The following is a 14,345-nucleotide window of genomic DNA, read 5'->3' as shown; positions in this document are numbered from 1 at the left end:
TACTGCCTGTGAAACCATTAATATCCTGGAGAGAGAAAGCAGATCAGAATTTTTGGAGCTTTAGACTGGACCATGATATTTAATTTTTTATTATCAACCATTGATTGCTTCATTGCGTTCATTTCATTTTTAGGAAATATGTACATCCTTATTGTCAATGGCTTTGACTGGATTAAGAGTAAAAGGATTAACCTGACCGATAAGATCATCTGTGGTGTCAGTGCTCTTGAAGCATTATTTGAGCTCCTGAAAGCTTGTGGTTGGGTTATCAAAATGGTCGAAATCCACGTAGACTTTATCATCAGTTTAGTGGTGGATCTGGCCATGATGTCCTGCAATCTTTGGTTGTCCACTTGCCTCTGTGTGAAGATCTGCCTAACCATTGTTAACTTCCAGCATGGATTCTTCACCTATCTTCAAAGAACATCATCCGAGAAGATATTGTTCCTTCTTGTTCTGTCCATCGTAGCCTCTTTTCTACTGATTCTACCGGTGGCATACAGTGTAACAGAAATATCAATATCTAATACCAATCTAACAGTCTTTAATCAAAGTGTATCCGAGGCTTCAAAACTCAATGATGTATCTGTCCATTTTTTTGAAGCCTTTATTTCCGTGTCTTCTCTAGGATTCCTGATGTCCTCAGCCTCATTACTGACTACTATCTTCTCTCTTTGGAGACATATGGAAAGGGTGAAGACCAATGCTCATAGCTTCAGAAGTCCTAACACAGATGTTCATATGCGAGCAGTCAAAACTTTACTTTTTACCTTTCTTTCTCATATTCTGTTTTTTACTGCTATCCTCCTGACTATATTAAAACCGACTCACTTCTCTTTCATTAACTATGTTTCTTTTCTAACATCCACTTGTAATGCCTTAAGTGCTGTGAACACAATTACAGGAAATAGCAGACTTGTCAAGCCACTGGACAAACTTTTTTCTCAATGTCTTCCCCATGGGACACCTAAGTAACTTTGCTACTGTAAATGATGACATATTTTTTTGTTTCATGTCAATAGTTCATCATATAAATTTGCTTCAAATGTACTGTACATTCATGTGAAAAAGTAAGGACCCATATAAAGTTTTGTTTTTTAAACATTCTATATGTGGATATATCAATATTTGACCTACAGTTAAATAATATATAAATATAAAGATTATGTAATGAACAAAATTTTTTTGCAATCATTTATTAAACAAAAATTCATAGATAAGCCATTTCCTTCTTTGAAGAAGTGCACTAATTCAGCTATGTCCATCATTGCAACAAAGTTTTTTCTTAATTATCCCAATGCATTTAAAATGGAAAATGAAGTAACTCTTTGAAATCTGTCTTGATTAAAAATTTTATATCGTTTTGTCTATGCAACTCCTGTGCAGACACAAACGGAGACCAAAAGTTTTCGTTTCCATCACCATTGATTTCAATGGGGACGGATCCGGTGCCAATGGTTTCCGTTTGTCTCAGTTGTGCAAGGGTTCCCTCATTTTTGACGGAATCAATAGCATAGTCGACTATGCTATTGATTCCGTTAAAACAACGGAACCCCTGCACAACTGAGACAAATGGAAACCATTGGCACCGGATACGTCACCATTGAAATCAATGGTGATAGAAACGAAAACCTTTGGTTTCCGTTTGTGTCAGTCAGGGTTCCTTTCCGATGAAAAGCTCCGACAGAACGTCAGAACGGGACCCTTGCGCAGATGTAAACGAAGTCTAAGGCAGTGAAATTCGACAAAATGAAAGAAGATCTTCCTAAAAATGAAGCACTTTATAATTTTTCTAAAAAAAAACACATAGGTTTCTGCCTGATCAACCATTACTTAATGAATTTATGCAGATGGATTGGTCAAAACCAGATAAAATGTTGGATACCAGAAATCAGATTTAAAGCAGTCTGTAAACTAGACCCTAAAGACTTAGAAGTTCTCCCTAAGATCGATTTGGCAGTAGCCAGGCTGTCTAAAAAAATCTTTGTTTCCAGCAGAGGACTCTACATTACTTAGAGATCCAATGGATAGAAAGGCGGATGCATCTTTGAAAAAACTTTATTCAACGGCTGCATCCACTTGTAAAAGCATCTATGGCCACTGTGCCAGTAGCTAGAGCTCTCAGAATCCGGCTTAGCCAGCTTTCCAAAGACTTGCAGGAAGGGGTTCTGAGGGAAGAGATACTCCAGTCTCTGCCAGATATTAAATTAGCTGAATTTTTTGGGCTGATTTCCCTCTTGATGCTCTTAGATTAAGCTCCAAAGTATTGAGTTTATCTACCACAGCTAGGAGAGCCTTATGGCTAAAGGAATGGTCAGGTGACATCCCCTCCAAGTCTCATTTCTGGCTCTTACCATTACAGGCAGGAAGCCTGTTTGGACCCCAGCTGGATATACTTTTGGAGACCCTGAGTGACAATAAAGGGGCATCTTTCCCTCAAACTCCCACGAAACCCAGGATCAGGCCCTTTCGGAGGCAATACAGCAGGATAAACAACGACGGTTCAAGCCCAGGACGGATTCAACATCAACGTCACACAGGAAGAAGCCCTTTCCTGGAGGTCCCAAAGAATCGAATTTGCAACGCCAATCTTCCAAATCCCACGGTAGGGGCCAGGTTAGCTCAGTTCTCCTGTACCTGGCTCATATTAACTACATCAGACTCCTGGGTTCAGTCCTTGATAAGGAGAGGGTATTCCCTAGAATTGTCCCAGTCCCTTCCAAATTCTAAAGCTCATAAACGAATTCATATCCAAGGGGGCTCTAGAAAGAATGCCTTATCACCAGCAAAGGTCAGACATTTACTCCAGATTTTTCAAAAAGGAGGTGTTTGGCGCTTGGTCATCGATCTCACATTTCTGAACAAGTTCATGATGAGAAAAAGATTCAAGATGAAGACAATAAGATCGGAAGACTCAATTCTTCAAGAAAACGATTATTTAGCTACTATCGACCTCAAGGATGCTTATCTCCACGTACCTGTGCTGAAATCTCATCAGAAATTCCTCAGAGTAGCTGTTCGAATGAAGAATACGGTGGTTCACTACCAATTCACCTGTCTACGATTTGGCCTCTCCGCAGCACCCCGAGTGTTCACCAAAGTGACGATTGTCTTAGCAGCATTTCTCAGGCTACAAGGAGTATTTGTGGTACCCTACCTGGACGATTGGCTTGTGAAAGCACCGTCTGAAGAAATGCTGGTTCAACATATCAATCTGACGATCAACGTTCTGAACCGTCATGGGTTCATCATCAATTGGGAAAAATCGCACCTGTCTCCCTCCAGGATTTTTCTGGGGTTCATCATCAACTGTTCAGCCATGACTCTGTCACTCTCAACAGAGACATCTCAGAAGATAAAGTTGGAAGTGAGATCCCCTTAGCTTGTCATTTAGTGAGCATTCGGACAGCAATGAAGGTACTGAGTTTGATGACGGCGTCCTTAGATGCAGTCCCTTGGGCCAAAGCCCATATGTGACAACTAGTCAATGTTTCTCAGATTATCCTGACAACAGACGCTTCCGGAGCAGGTTGGGGTGCTCACATAGGCAATATGGGGGTTCAGCGTAGATGGTTCAAAGAGGAATTAAGATTCTCTTTCAATCTCAAAGAGTTAAGGGCAATTTACGTAGCCTTAATCCATTTTCATCATCTCGTACAAAAGAGAAACGTGTTAGTCCAATCGACAACTTAGCATCTGTTTTCTACCTGTACAAACAGGGTGGAACCAGATCTCCTCAACTCATGAAGGATTGTCACCAGATCATGGCTTGGGCAGAGGAATGCCTCTTAGACTTCAGATAGTTGCACATCACGGGGCCCCTGAATATAGAAGCGGACTGGCTCAGCAGAAACTTCCTGAAGCCATCAGAATGGAGTCTTCATCCAGAGATATTTCTCGAGATAGTCGTAGTATTTATCGAAGTTTGGGCTCCCGAAATTGGATGTAATGGCAACCAAAATGAACAGGAAAACAGACAGGTTTTGTTTCTTCTTCAGAGAAGATCATCCAGACTTCCTATCAATCAGCTGGAAGGGGATATTATTTATGTTTTTCCCCCCTTGCTGCTAATCATGAGGGTATTGAGCAAAATCATAGAGGAACAAGCCTCAGCAATTGCGATACTACCGTTCTGGCCCAGGAGAGCTTGGTTCCAAATAGGAATAAGTCTCTCGGAAGGATCCTTTTGGGAAATTCCCCTCCGTCTTGATCTACTCTCAAAGGAAGATGTAGTAAACATACTAGTTTCCTCAAAGAGAAATTCTACTATCAAGGTCTACGATTAAATAGCCAAGCGTTGCAGATCCTGGAGCTCCGATGCTAAAGTCCTTTCGCCTTCCCTTCCAGATGTTCTAAAGTTTCTTCAGGAAGGTTTTTCTAAGGGTCTTAAATTCAATACCCTTAGGGTTCATTTTTCAACTATTAATTCCTTCTACGAGAGAAAATATACAAATCAGGCTTTAGTAGCGAGATTTTTTAAAGCCATCAGGAATTTACGCCCCCCTGTTAGGGAACCTATACCTTCATGGGACCTCCCTTCAGTATTGGAAGCTTTAGTTTAGCTTAAATACATGGTCCAACAGACAGCATCACACACGGTAGGCCTAAATACAGGGCCCATGTATGATACTGTCTATTGGACCCTGTATCTAAGCCTACCACATGTTAGGCTTAGATACAGGGCCCCAGCAGACAGTAATCTTATACAGTATAAGATTACTTTCGGCTGGGGTCCTGAATCTAAGCCTGCCTTGTGGTAAGCTTAGATACATGGTCCAACAGACCATATCACACATGGGCCCTGTATCTAAGCCCATGTGTGATGCTGTCTACTGGACCCTGTAACTAAGCTTACATCAAGGCAGGCTTAGATACAGGACCCCAGCAAGCAGTAATGATGTTACACTTACCACGCTCTTCGGTGCAGCGGATGTCCCGACACCATCCAGCATCGTAACGTCATGCACGACACACAGTGTCATGACGCGGGAAGACATCAGGACTTCCGCTGCGCTCCGGAAGGAGGGTAAGTATAGTGGTGTTACTATAGTAACAGGGGCCCGTGTATTTTATGACATAGGCCCCAGTTACTATAGTAAATTTCTATAGACGCGGCCCGGTCGCAATTGCGACCCCTGTAGCGGCAGTCACCCAGGCATCCGGGGCACCGAGCCAAAGATCCAGGGTTGTGCCCCAACGGTCCGGTGCTAGCGGCACCCCTGGTTGAAGGAATACAGCAAACTCATAGTCGTGAGTGGAGCACTCCCCCTCCCTCTCTCCTCCACCCCCTGCCCCTATTTGAATGACATGCTTCTAGTAATCACCCGCCTGAGGGGTGGAGGGAGGCAGGAAGAGGCTGGGAAAGCACTCCCCTCATAAACACACCGGACTCTTAACTATGAGTCCACTGTATTCTTTCAGCAATCCTATTAGCTAAACGGCACAACATTTTTCGGATAGCTGTGGCATCGATAACCATCTGGCCATCCCTATGAATCCAACAGTTTTTTTGTTGTTGTTTTTTTTATTATTATTCTTCGAAACTGCAAATGTTTTTTTCCCAGGCTGCAAATAAGATTATTTTACAATAAATTTCAAATCTGGTGAATAATTTGTACTCACTTTTTCTTTCACACATCATAACCTCTTCAATTGACCAGTTCTGTACGAAAATCACCCCTGATCTAGACCAGATTTTTCCGTAATGGATTTTCAAGTCCCTAAGATTCTTTTTATATTGACAGCCTTCTTTGGGAGGATCAACTGTGTAAAATACCATGTTACTGCAACTTTGCATTGGTTGTCTCAAAGACACTTTACTGGATGTGCTTTTTAGCAATGTCTTCATGTGTTTGTGTGAAATTTGTATATCTCGACAACACAAAAATTGTCTCAAAACACAGGAAGAAATCCAGTGGAGAAGACTTTACTTGGTAAGAGGGGACTACAATGTAGTTTGGAACAGTAGATTTATATAAAATGAGAAGGATCTTATGGGCGCTGCCAGCGAGGATGAGATCCAAGCTAAGTGTTGAAGGGTTTATTATTTTGGAATTTGCTGCGCATCCCGATGCCTTTAGACATACCAAACAATGCAACATGGGGACAATAAATACAAAAAATATCATGAAAAAGCTCAAAAAATGGTGATAATGGGGGAGGATAAAGGAAAGAAAAAAAACAATGAAAAGATAAATCAAATAGTAAAATGTTTTTGTAATGGGAAAATGTGAAAAAGAGTGTGGAAAAATAAAAGAAGTACTAAGACTATAACGGTCAAGATATGGAAAGTTGTTTGGTGAAGATGACCGTCATAGGGATGCGACGCTAGGGTATGGGGAAGAGTAAGTTACTATGGTAAAAGAATGCTAAAAAGTAATCGTCACAGGCATGGGGGGGATAGCTGGAATAATTTACTTTTGGGGAGTTTAGAACTAGATACGGTATGGTATGGTTATCTGTATAATATATAACTATACACCATATAGGAGGGGCATCAATATGACATCGTCCAACATAAGACCAGATCTGTCAAGTAGAAGGGGTTTTACCATTGGCGTAGCTATAGGGGTCACAGCTGTGACCGGGCCTCTAACCCTGGGGGGCCCAAGGGGCCCCTGTTGCCATACAGCATGCTGATTAAATAAATTTTCTGTGTCGTGAAGCTGGCACTTTCTGGTTACGGTCACATGGTACACTTAGTGTACCATGTGACCGTGACGTCATGTGAGGGGCTTTCCAGGCAGTGTGGAAGAGCCGGTATGGAGGACTTCAGGTGAGTTGTAGAGTCTGTATTGTAATGTAATGTATTGTGTTGTAATGTATTGTGTTGTATTGTGATGTCTGTGTTTGCGGTGGAGTGAGGGGGCCCCATTAAATTACAGCCCCCCTCCTCTCTCCAGCGCAAACTGCACAATACAACACAATACATTACAAACCGTGGGTCGTGGCCCCCTGGGGGGTCATGTGAAGACCTCCGGGGGGTTGCGAGTCACTCACCGAGGTCCCGATTCCATTCAATGCTGGAGCAAGGAGCTGACAGCTGACTCCTTGCTCTAGCATCCACTGTGCAATGAGCGGCTCGATACAGGCAGGCGCGATGTAGTGACATAATCGAGCCTGTCTTAGCCGAATCCCTCATAGCACATACCGGAGGAGGCGAAGGATCCTCCACCCGGTGTGGGAACGGGGATAGGTAAGTGTAATGTCCGTGGCTGCGGGCTGTCAGCTCCAATCCCCTCCTGACAGCCGCAGCCACAAGTCGGTAAGCGTAGGCCCCAGCCTCCTCCTCAGGAGTTGCCAGCGCTCGCGTCCACTCACCTCAGCTGGGATCTTAAAGGGGCAGCGCGCGCACCGGACCTTTTGATGAACTTTGACCCGTGAGTACCCTAGACTATAAAAGGGGTCCAGCCCCCTGCTTCTATGCCTGAGCGTTGATAATGTTTCCTAGTTTGTCTATGTGATGGCCTCCTAGTGTGTTTCCTGTTCCTGTACCTGTTCCAGTTCCTGTACCTGTTCCAGTTCCTGTTCCTGTTACTTGCATTTCCATACCATCCTGGTCTAGCACTGTGCTGTGCCAAAGTCGTGTCGTGCTGTATCCACGTCTGACCTGCTTCACCTCGCCTGATCTCTACCTGCTGCCTAGTCCCGGCTGAGCCTGCCCTGCTGCTGTCTGAGCTGCCACAGGTACCTATACAAACTATAGATTTTCACCTGATGCTGTTAAGGATCTGCCAGGCACAGCTTCTGTATCCACGCCCATAGGTAATCAGTCTGCACCTGCTTCTATGTCTGTGAGACTGACTCCATCTTCCACCACTCAGGATGGCAGGAGTGGGAGAGCCAATCACAGCCTGGCCAGACGGAGCTAGCTCCCGCCCTCTGTCTATTTATACCTGCCTTTCCTGTTCCTCCTTGCTTGTGATTCTTCTCTGTTGGTTTCCTGGCCCTGCTGCAGCTTCTTGAAGTACTTGTCCCTGCTTCGTATTGACCCTGGCTTACTGACTACTCTTCTGCTGCGTTTGGTACCTCGTACACTCCTGGTTTGACTTGGCTTGTTCACTACTCTCCTGCTCTGCGTTTGGCACCTCGTACTCTCCTGGTTTGACTCGGCTCATTTACTACTCTTGTTGCTCACGGTGTTGCCAACTGCCCCGTTTCCCTTTGTTCTGTGTTTCCTTGTCTGGTTGTCTGTCGTGCACTTATTGAGTGTAGGGACCGTTGCCCAGTTGTACCCCGTCGCCTAGGGCGGGTCGTTGCAAGTAGGCAGGGACTGAGTGGCAGGTAGTTTAGGGCGCACTTGTCTGTTTCCCTATCCCTGTCATTACAGCTGCCTGTTGGCCAGCTGCCTTACCACCAAGGCTGTACGGCCCAGTGGGTCCACAGACCCTTTGTGACAGTAAGTAATTATGTTATTTTTCTATTTTGCACATATGGGGGCATTATACTGTATGGGGGGCTGATATGGCGGGGGGATTGTACTGAATGGGGGACTGACATGGCGGGGGGCATTGTACTGAATGGGGTGCTGATATGGCAGGGGGTATTATACAGCAAAGGGGGGCTGATATGGCATGGGGCTGATAAGGTGTGGGGCATTATACTGCATGGGGGGCTGATATGGGGGCTGATATGGGGGGCATTATACTGTATGGAGAGCTGATATGGAGGGGCATTATACTGTATGGGGCTGATATGGAGGGGCATTATACTGTATGGGGAGCTCATATGGGGGGCATTATACTGTATGGGATGATCATATGGGGGCATTATACTGTATGGGAAGCTCATATGGTGGCATTATACTGTATGGGAAGCTCATATGGGGCATTATACTTGATAGGGGGGCATTATACTGTATGAGGGCTGATATGGGGGGCACTATACTGTATGGGGGCAGCTATGTGGGGCATTATACTGTGGGGTGATATGGGGAGCATTGTACGGTATGGTGCAGTTATGGGGGGCATTATATTGTATGGGGCAGTTATGTGAGCATTATACTGTGTGGGGGCATTATACTATGGGGGCTGTTGGGCAAGGCAGCTGGGCATAGGCACACGCAGGAGTCTGGTGATGTTGGTGTTGGAGAGGGGTATGGGGCCCAAGCTGAATTCTCGCACCCGGGCCCATGAGCCTTTAGCTACGCCCCTGGGTTTTACACATCCCTAAACCATGTTGTAATCCATTCTTATGAAATCAAGATACTGTAGACTGGATTTCCAGATTTCCACCTGCTCTCCGAGCCTATAGAGACTGATTCATAGTGACTGAATTACTTTGTCTTTTATTAGATTTATTTTAGGGTTTGAATGATATAAATTCGTTTACCACATAATAAAGGTTATTACGTTACATACTAAAGCGTTATTTCTTTTTATAATAAAGTATCTTTTTTTTTCGAAAATTCAAATATATTTGATTTGCATGCAATTTGCATAATATCTCTTGTGTATAAAGATTCTGAAGGCAAATTTATTTGCATGTACTCTTATGCCAACATAGTATAGACAAACAGACTACTGCCTGTGAAACCATTAACATACTGGAGAGAGAAAGCAGATCAGATCATCTGGAAATAATTTTTGGAGCTTTAGACTGGACCATGATATTGAATCTACTATTATTAACCATTGATTGCTTCATTGCGTTCATTTCATTTTTAGGAAATATGTACATCCTTATTGTCAATGGCTTTGACTGGATCAAGAGTAAAAGGCTTAACCTGACCGATAAGCTCATCTGTGGTGTCAGTGCCCTTGAAGCATTATTTGAGCTCCTGAAAGCTTGTGGTTGGGCTATCAAAATGGTCGAAATCCACGTAGACTTTATCATCTGGTTAGTGGTGGATCTGGCCATGATGTCATGCAATCTTTGGTTGTCTACTTGCCTCGGTGTGAAGATCTGCCTAACCATTGTTAACTTCCAGCATGGATTCTTGACCTATTTTCAAAGAAGATCATCCGAGAAGATATTGTTCCTTCTTGTTCTGTCCATCGTAGCCTCTTTTCTACTGATTCTACCGGTGGCATACAGTGCAACAGAAATATCAATATCTAATACCAGTCTAACAAGCCTTAAACAAAATATATCCGAGGCTTCAAAACTCAATGGTGTATCTGTTCATTTTTTTTAAGCTTATATTTCCGTGTCTTCTCTAGGATTCCTGATGTCCTCAGCCTCATTACTGACTACTATCTTCTCTCTTTGGAGACATATGGAAAGGGTGAAGACCAATGCTCATAGCTTCAGAAGTCCTAACACAGATGTTCATATGCGAGCAGTCAAAACTTTACTTTTTACCTTTCTTTCTCATATTCTGTTTTTTACTGCTATCCTCCTGACTATATTAAAACCGACTCACTTCTCCTTCATTAACTATGTTTCTTTTCTAACATCCACTTGTAATGCCTTAAGTGCTGTGAACACAATTACAGGAAATATCAGACTGGTCAAGCCACTGGACAAACTTTTTTCTCAATGTCTTCCCCATGGGACACCTAAGTAACTTTGCTACTGTAAATGATGACATTTTTTTTTTCCTGTGTTTCATGTCAATAGTTCATCATATAACTTTGCTTCAAATGTACTGTACAGTCATGTGAAAAAGTAAGGACCCCATATAAAGTTTTGTTTTTTAAACATATTATATGTGGATATATCAATATTTGACCTTCAGGTAAATAATGTATAAATATAAAGATTATGTAATGAACAAAAATTTTTTTAACTTTGCAATAATTTATTAAACAAAAACTCATAGATAAGCCATTTCCGTCTTTGAAGTGCACTAATACAGCTATGTCCATCTTTGCAACAAAGTTTTTTCTTAATTGTCCCGATGCATTTAAAATGGAAAATGAAGTAACTCTTTGAAATCTGTCTTGATTAAAAATTTTCTATCGTCTTGTCTATGCAACTCCTATGCAGACTATGTGTTTCCATGGTAACAGACAACAATCAAACAAATTGTGTAGTCTGATTCTGCAGTCATACTCCCTTCTATCTGTCCTCTACTTATTGCTAAACTTTCGACATTAATTCAATTAATCAATTAACCAACCAACATGCTAGCAGCTCCATAAAATACCCCCAGAGGCCACAACAAACCATGTTTTTTTTTCCTCCATAGGAAGAAGGTTGTTGCCCCTATCTCTTCTGCATACCGAGAGTGTCTTGGCTCAGCCGTTCCCCGTCTCTCCTAGATACCTGGAGTTATGGATGTCAGTCACGGTGATCCTGGTCTGATGTTTCCAACAGGGATTTCATGCTTCTGGCTCTGCCTGCAGGTGTCTCCAGGCAACCAGTGAGAGGATTACCCTTGTGGCCATTCCTGCTGCTCAGGAAGTCTGATACGCGGTGTCGCGCTGTTTATTCCTTCCCCCGATGTGTTCCTCTGTGATAAAGCCGCCAGGAGTCTGACGCATGTGCACGAGTGGTAAGTCCATGTGCGCATGCGCGGGATCTGCGGGATCTGGTCATTTAAAAGTATTGGCGGCAGTGTGATTCTACGCACTCTGTCGGGCAGCCGTTTCTATTATTGGCACAAGGTATGTAATTTGCTCAGGGCAGCTGTGGCTGGCTATGAGCTTAGGTGACATGTACTTACACTTACCTGGCATATTTCTAATTTCTGCAAATGTCCAGTCATAGAGAATCATAAAAAAAGGAAGCATAATAATAAAATAGAAATTTTAGACAGCAGGATAAACAACGACGGTTCAAGCCCAGGATGGATTCAACGTCAACGTCATACAGGAAGAAGCCATTTCCTGGCGGTCCCAAAGAACCAAATTTGCGACGCCAATCTTCCGAATCCCACAGTAGGGGCCAGGTTAGCTTGGTTCTCCTGTCCCTGGCTAATATTAACTACATCAGACTCCTGGGTTCAGTCCTTGATAAGGAAAGGCTACTCCCTAGAATTGTCCTAGTCTCTTCCAAACATGTTTTTCATCAACCAAGGAAATCCTCGAATTCTAAAGCTCATAAACAAATTCATATCCAAGGGGGCTCTAGAAAGAATGCCTTATCACCAGCAAAGGTCAGGCATTTACTCCAGAGTTTTTGCTTTTCCGAAAAAAGGAGGTGTTTGGCGCTTGGTCATGGATCTCACATTTCTTTTTTTGAAATTCTTTATTTTCGTGACCAACAGCCACATTTTCCAAACAATAAGAATACAGCATGTACATAAGGGAAATTGAAAAACATAGACAGAAATGCAGACAGATTTCACTGAACAGTGCATTATAAACATATAAATGGATAGGACAATGTTGTTCAAATCCATGATAACTGGTAAACACACCCCAACATGCAAGACACAGAGGAAGTAGAGCAAGAAATGAAAGAGAAAAAGTATAAGGACGGGAGGGGGAAAGACAGCACTTCCCACCGAGGAAATTCCTCAATCTCTAGAGACAGCCCTCTACGGGCTACTGAACAGGGTCCATCCCTCGAAGAATGTCTTTGTAGGAATCAGAGTCCTGGAAAACAATCCAAGAAGACCACGTTAGGCAGAACTTCGCATGAGAGTCATGAACGCAAGAGGTCAGATCCTCCATAACCCTAGAAACCCAGAGGAACAAAGTAGGAGAAAAGGAACTCTTCCATCTCAATGGAATGCAGTGTCGAGTGGCCATCACTAAAAAGTGAAGCAAGGAGCGTTTGTATATGTTTGCTGGAATGTCGCAGTAATGAAGGAGAAAGAAGGCAGCATCCATAGCGAAGCCGGTATCTGTTACCTCGCAAATCACCCTCTTAACCCCTCCCCAGAACTCTGTGAGTAGTGGACAGGACCAAAAGGTGTGGACAAGGGTACCATTATCCAATCCGTACCTCCAACAAAGGGGGGGGACACTGTCGGGAAAATACGGTGCAAGCGAACCGGTGTCCTATACCAAAGAGAGAGCAATTTAAAACTTGCTTCCTGGTAACGCGAGCAAATCGATGATCTATGGGCCAAAGTGAGGATGCGAGTGCATTGACTGGTGGTAAAGGAAATACCCAGGTCCATCTACCATTTAGCAACGAAGTCAGGGGTAGGTCAGGCGGGTTCAGAAGCAGGGAGTAGATCGTGGACAGCGTGTGATGTGCTAGATCTGAGCCAACACACATATCCTCCAATGGAGATCTTGGAGTTTGGTATAAGGCAGGGGGCAATATCGATTAACAAAAATGGCTACGTTATAGTATTCTCCAATGACCCAATGGTTGAAGGTCAGGTATCCGTGCCAGCTCAGAAAGGGAGAGCCACTCCGAGTCCTTCAGGATTTGAGCTGCCCTAAACATACCCGATGTGAACCAGGAACGGAAAACTGGATCTATGAACCCAGAAGAAAAAGAGGGATTCCCCAGGATTGGAAACATGTGGGAGCATAGAGGAAGTAGACTTGATCTTACCATATGAAGGGCACAACACCTCAGTGTGGGGCCAATAGTGGAGTGTTGACGAAGGGGTTTGAGATGGCAACAATCATGCCACAGAAGCACCACGAGCGGGACCGCGGAGAAGCTTTGCTCAAGACCCACCCATGGCTTGTAAGCGGCGTGCCTACACCAATCAACAACGCGCAACAAATGAGATGCTATGTAGTACGAACGGATGTCAGGAAGTGGCAATCCCCCCGCTTCCTTAGCACGACACAGGAGCACCCGTTTAAGTCTGGGAGATTTAGTATTCCAGACAAAGGAGATTTGTAGGGAGTTGATTGCTTTGAAGAACGGCATTGGGACTGCTATAGGAAGAGCTTGGAATAAATAGAGTAGTCGAGGAAAAATGTTCATTTTAAAGATAGTACAGCCAAGTGAATGTGCCCCCCGACCACCTAGCACAATCCGCTTTGACATCTGCAAGAAACGATGGGAAGTTCAGATTGAAGAGTTCCTTCAGATCCGACGGGATGCGTACTCCAAGGTACTTGAGGGCCACCCAATTCCATTTAAAGCTAAAGGATTGTTCCAATGTGAGTAGTAGGGGGGAGGGAAGGGAGACATTCATGGCTTCCGATTTGGAAAAGTTTATTTTGAAGTTAGATAAGATGGAAAAACTTCGAAACTCCTGCATAAGATTTGGGAGGAAGTTGATCAGATTGGACAAGAAAAACAATAAGTCATCCGCGTATGCTGCAACCTTGTCGACCCTAGATCCCACCTCCAAACCCTTAATATCAGAGTTTGTTCGGACATGGCGAAGAAATGGTTCCAGTGTCAGGATGAAAATCAGGGGGGATAGGGGACAGCCCTGACGGGTCCCGTTGTGGATGGTGAATTAGTCCGAGAGGATTCCATTCACACAGACCCTGGCAGAGGAGCAGGAGTATAAGGACATTATCCACCCCATCATTTGA

This window comes from Rhinoderma darwinii, chromosome 12 (assembly GCF_050947455.1).
Source record: "Rhinoderma darwinii isolate aRhiDar2 chromosome 12, aRhiDar2.hap1, whole genome shotgun sequence".
NCBI classification, from domain to species: domain Eukaryota; kingdom Metazoa; phylum Chordata; class Amphibia; order Anura; family Rhinodermatidae; genus Rhinoderma; species Rhinoderma darwinii.
Note: the sequence above shows the minus strand (reverse complement) of the source record.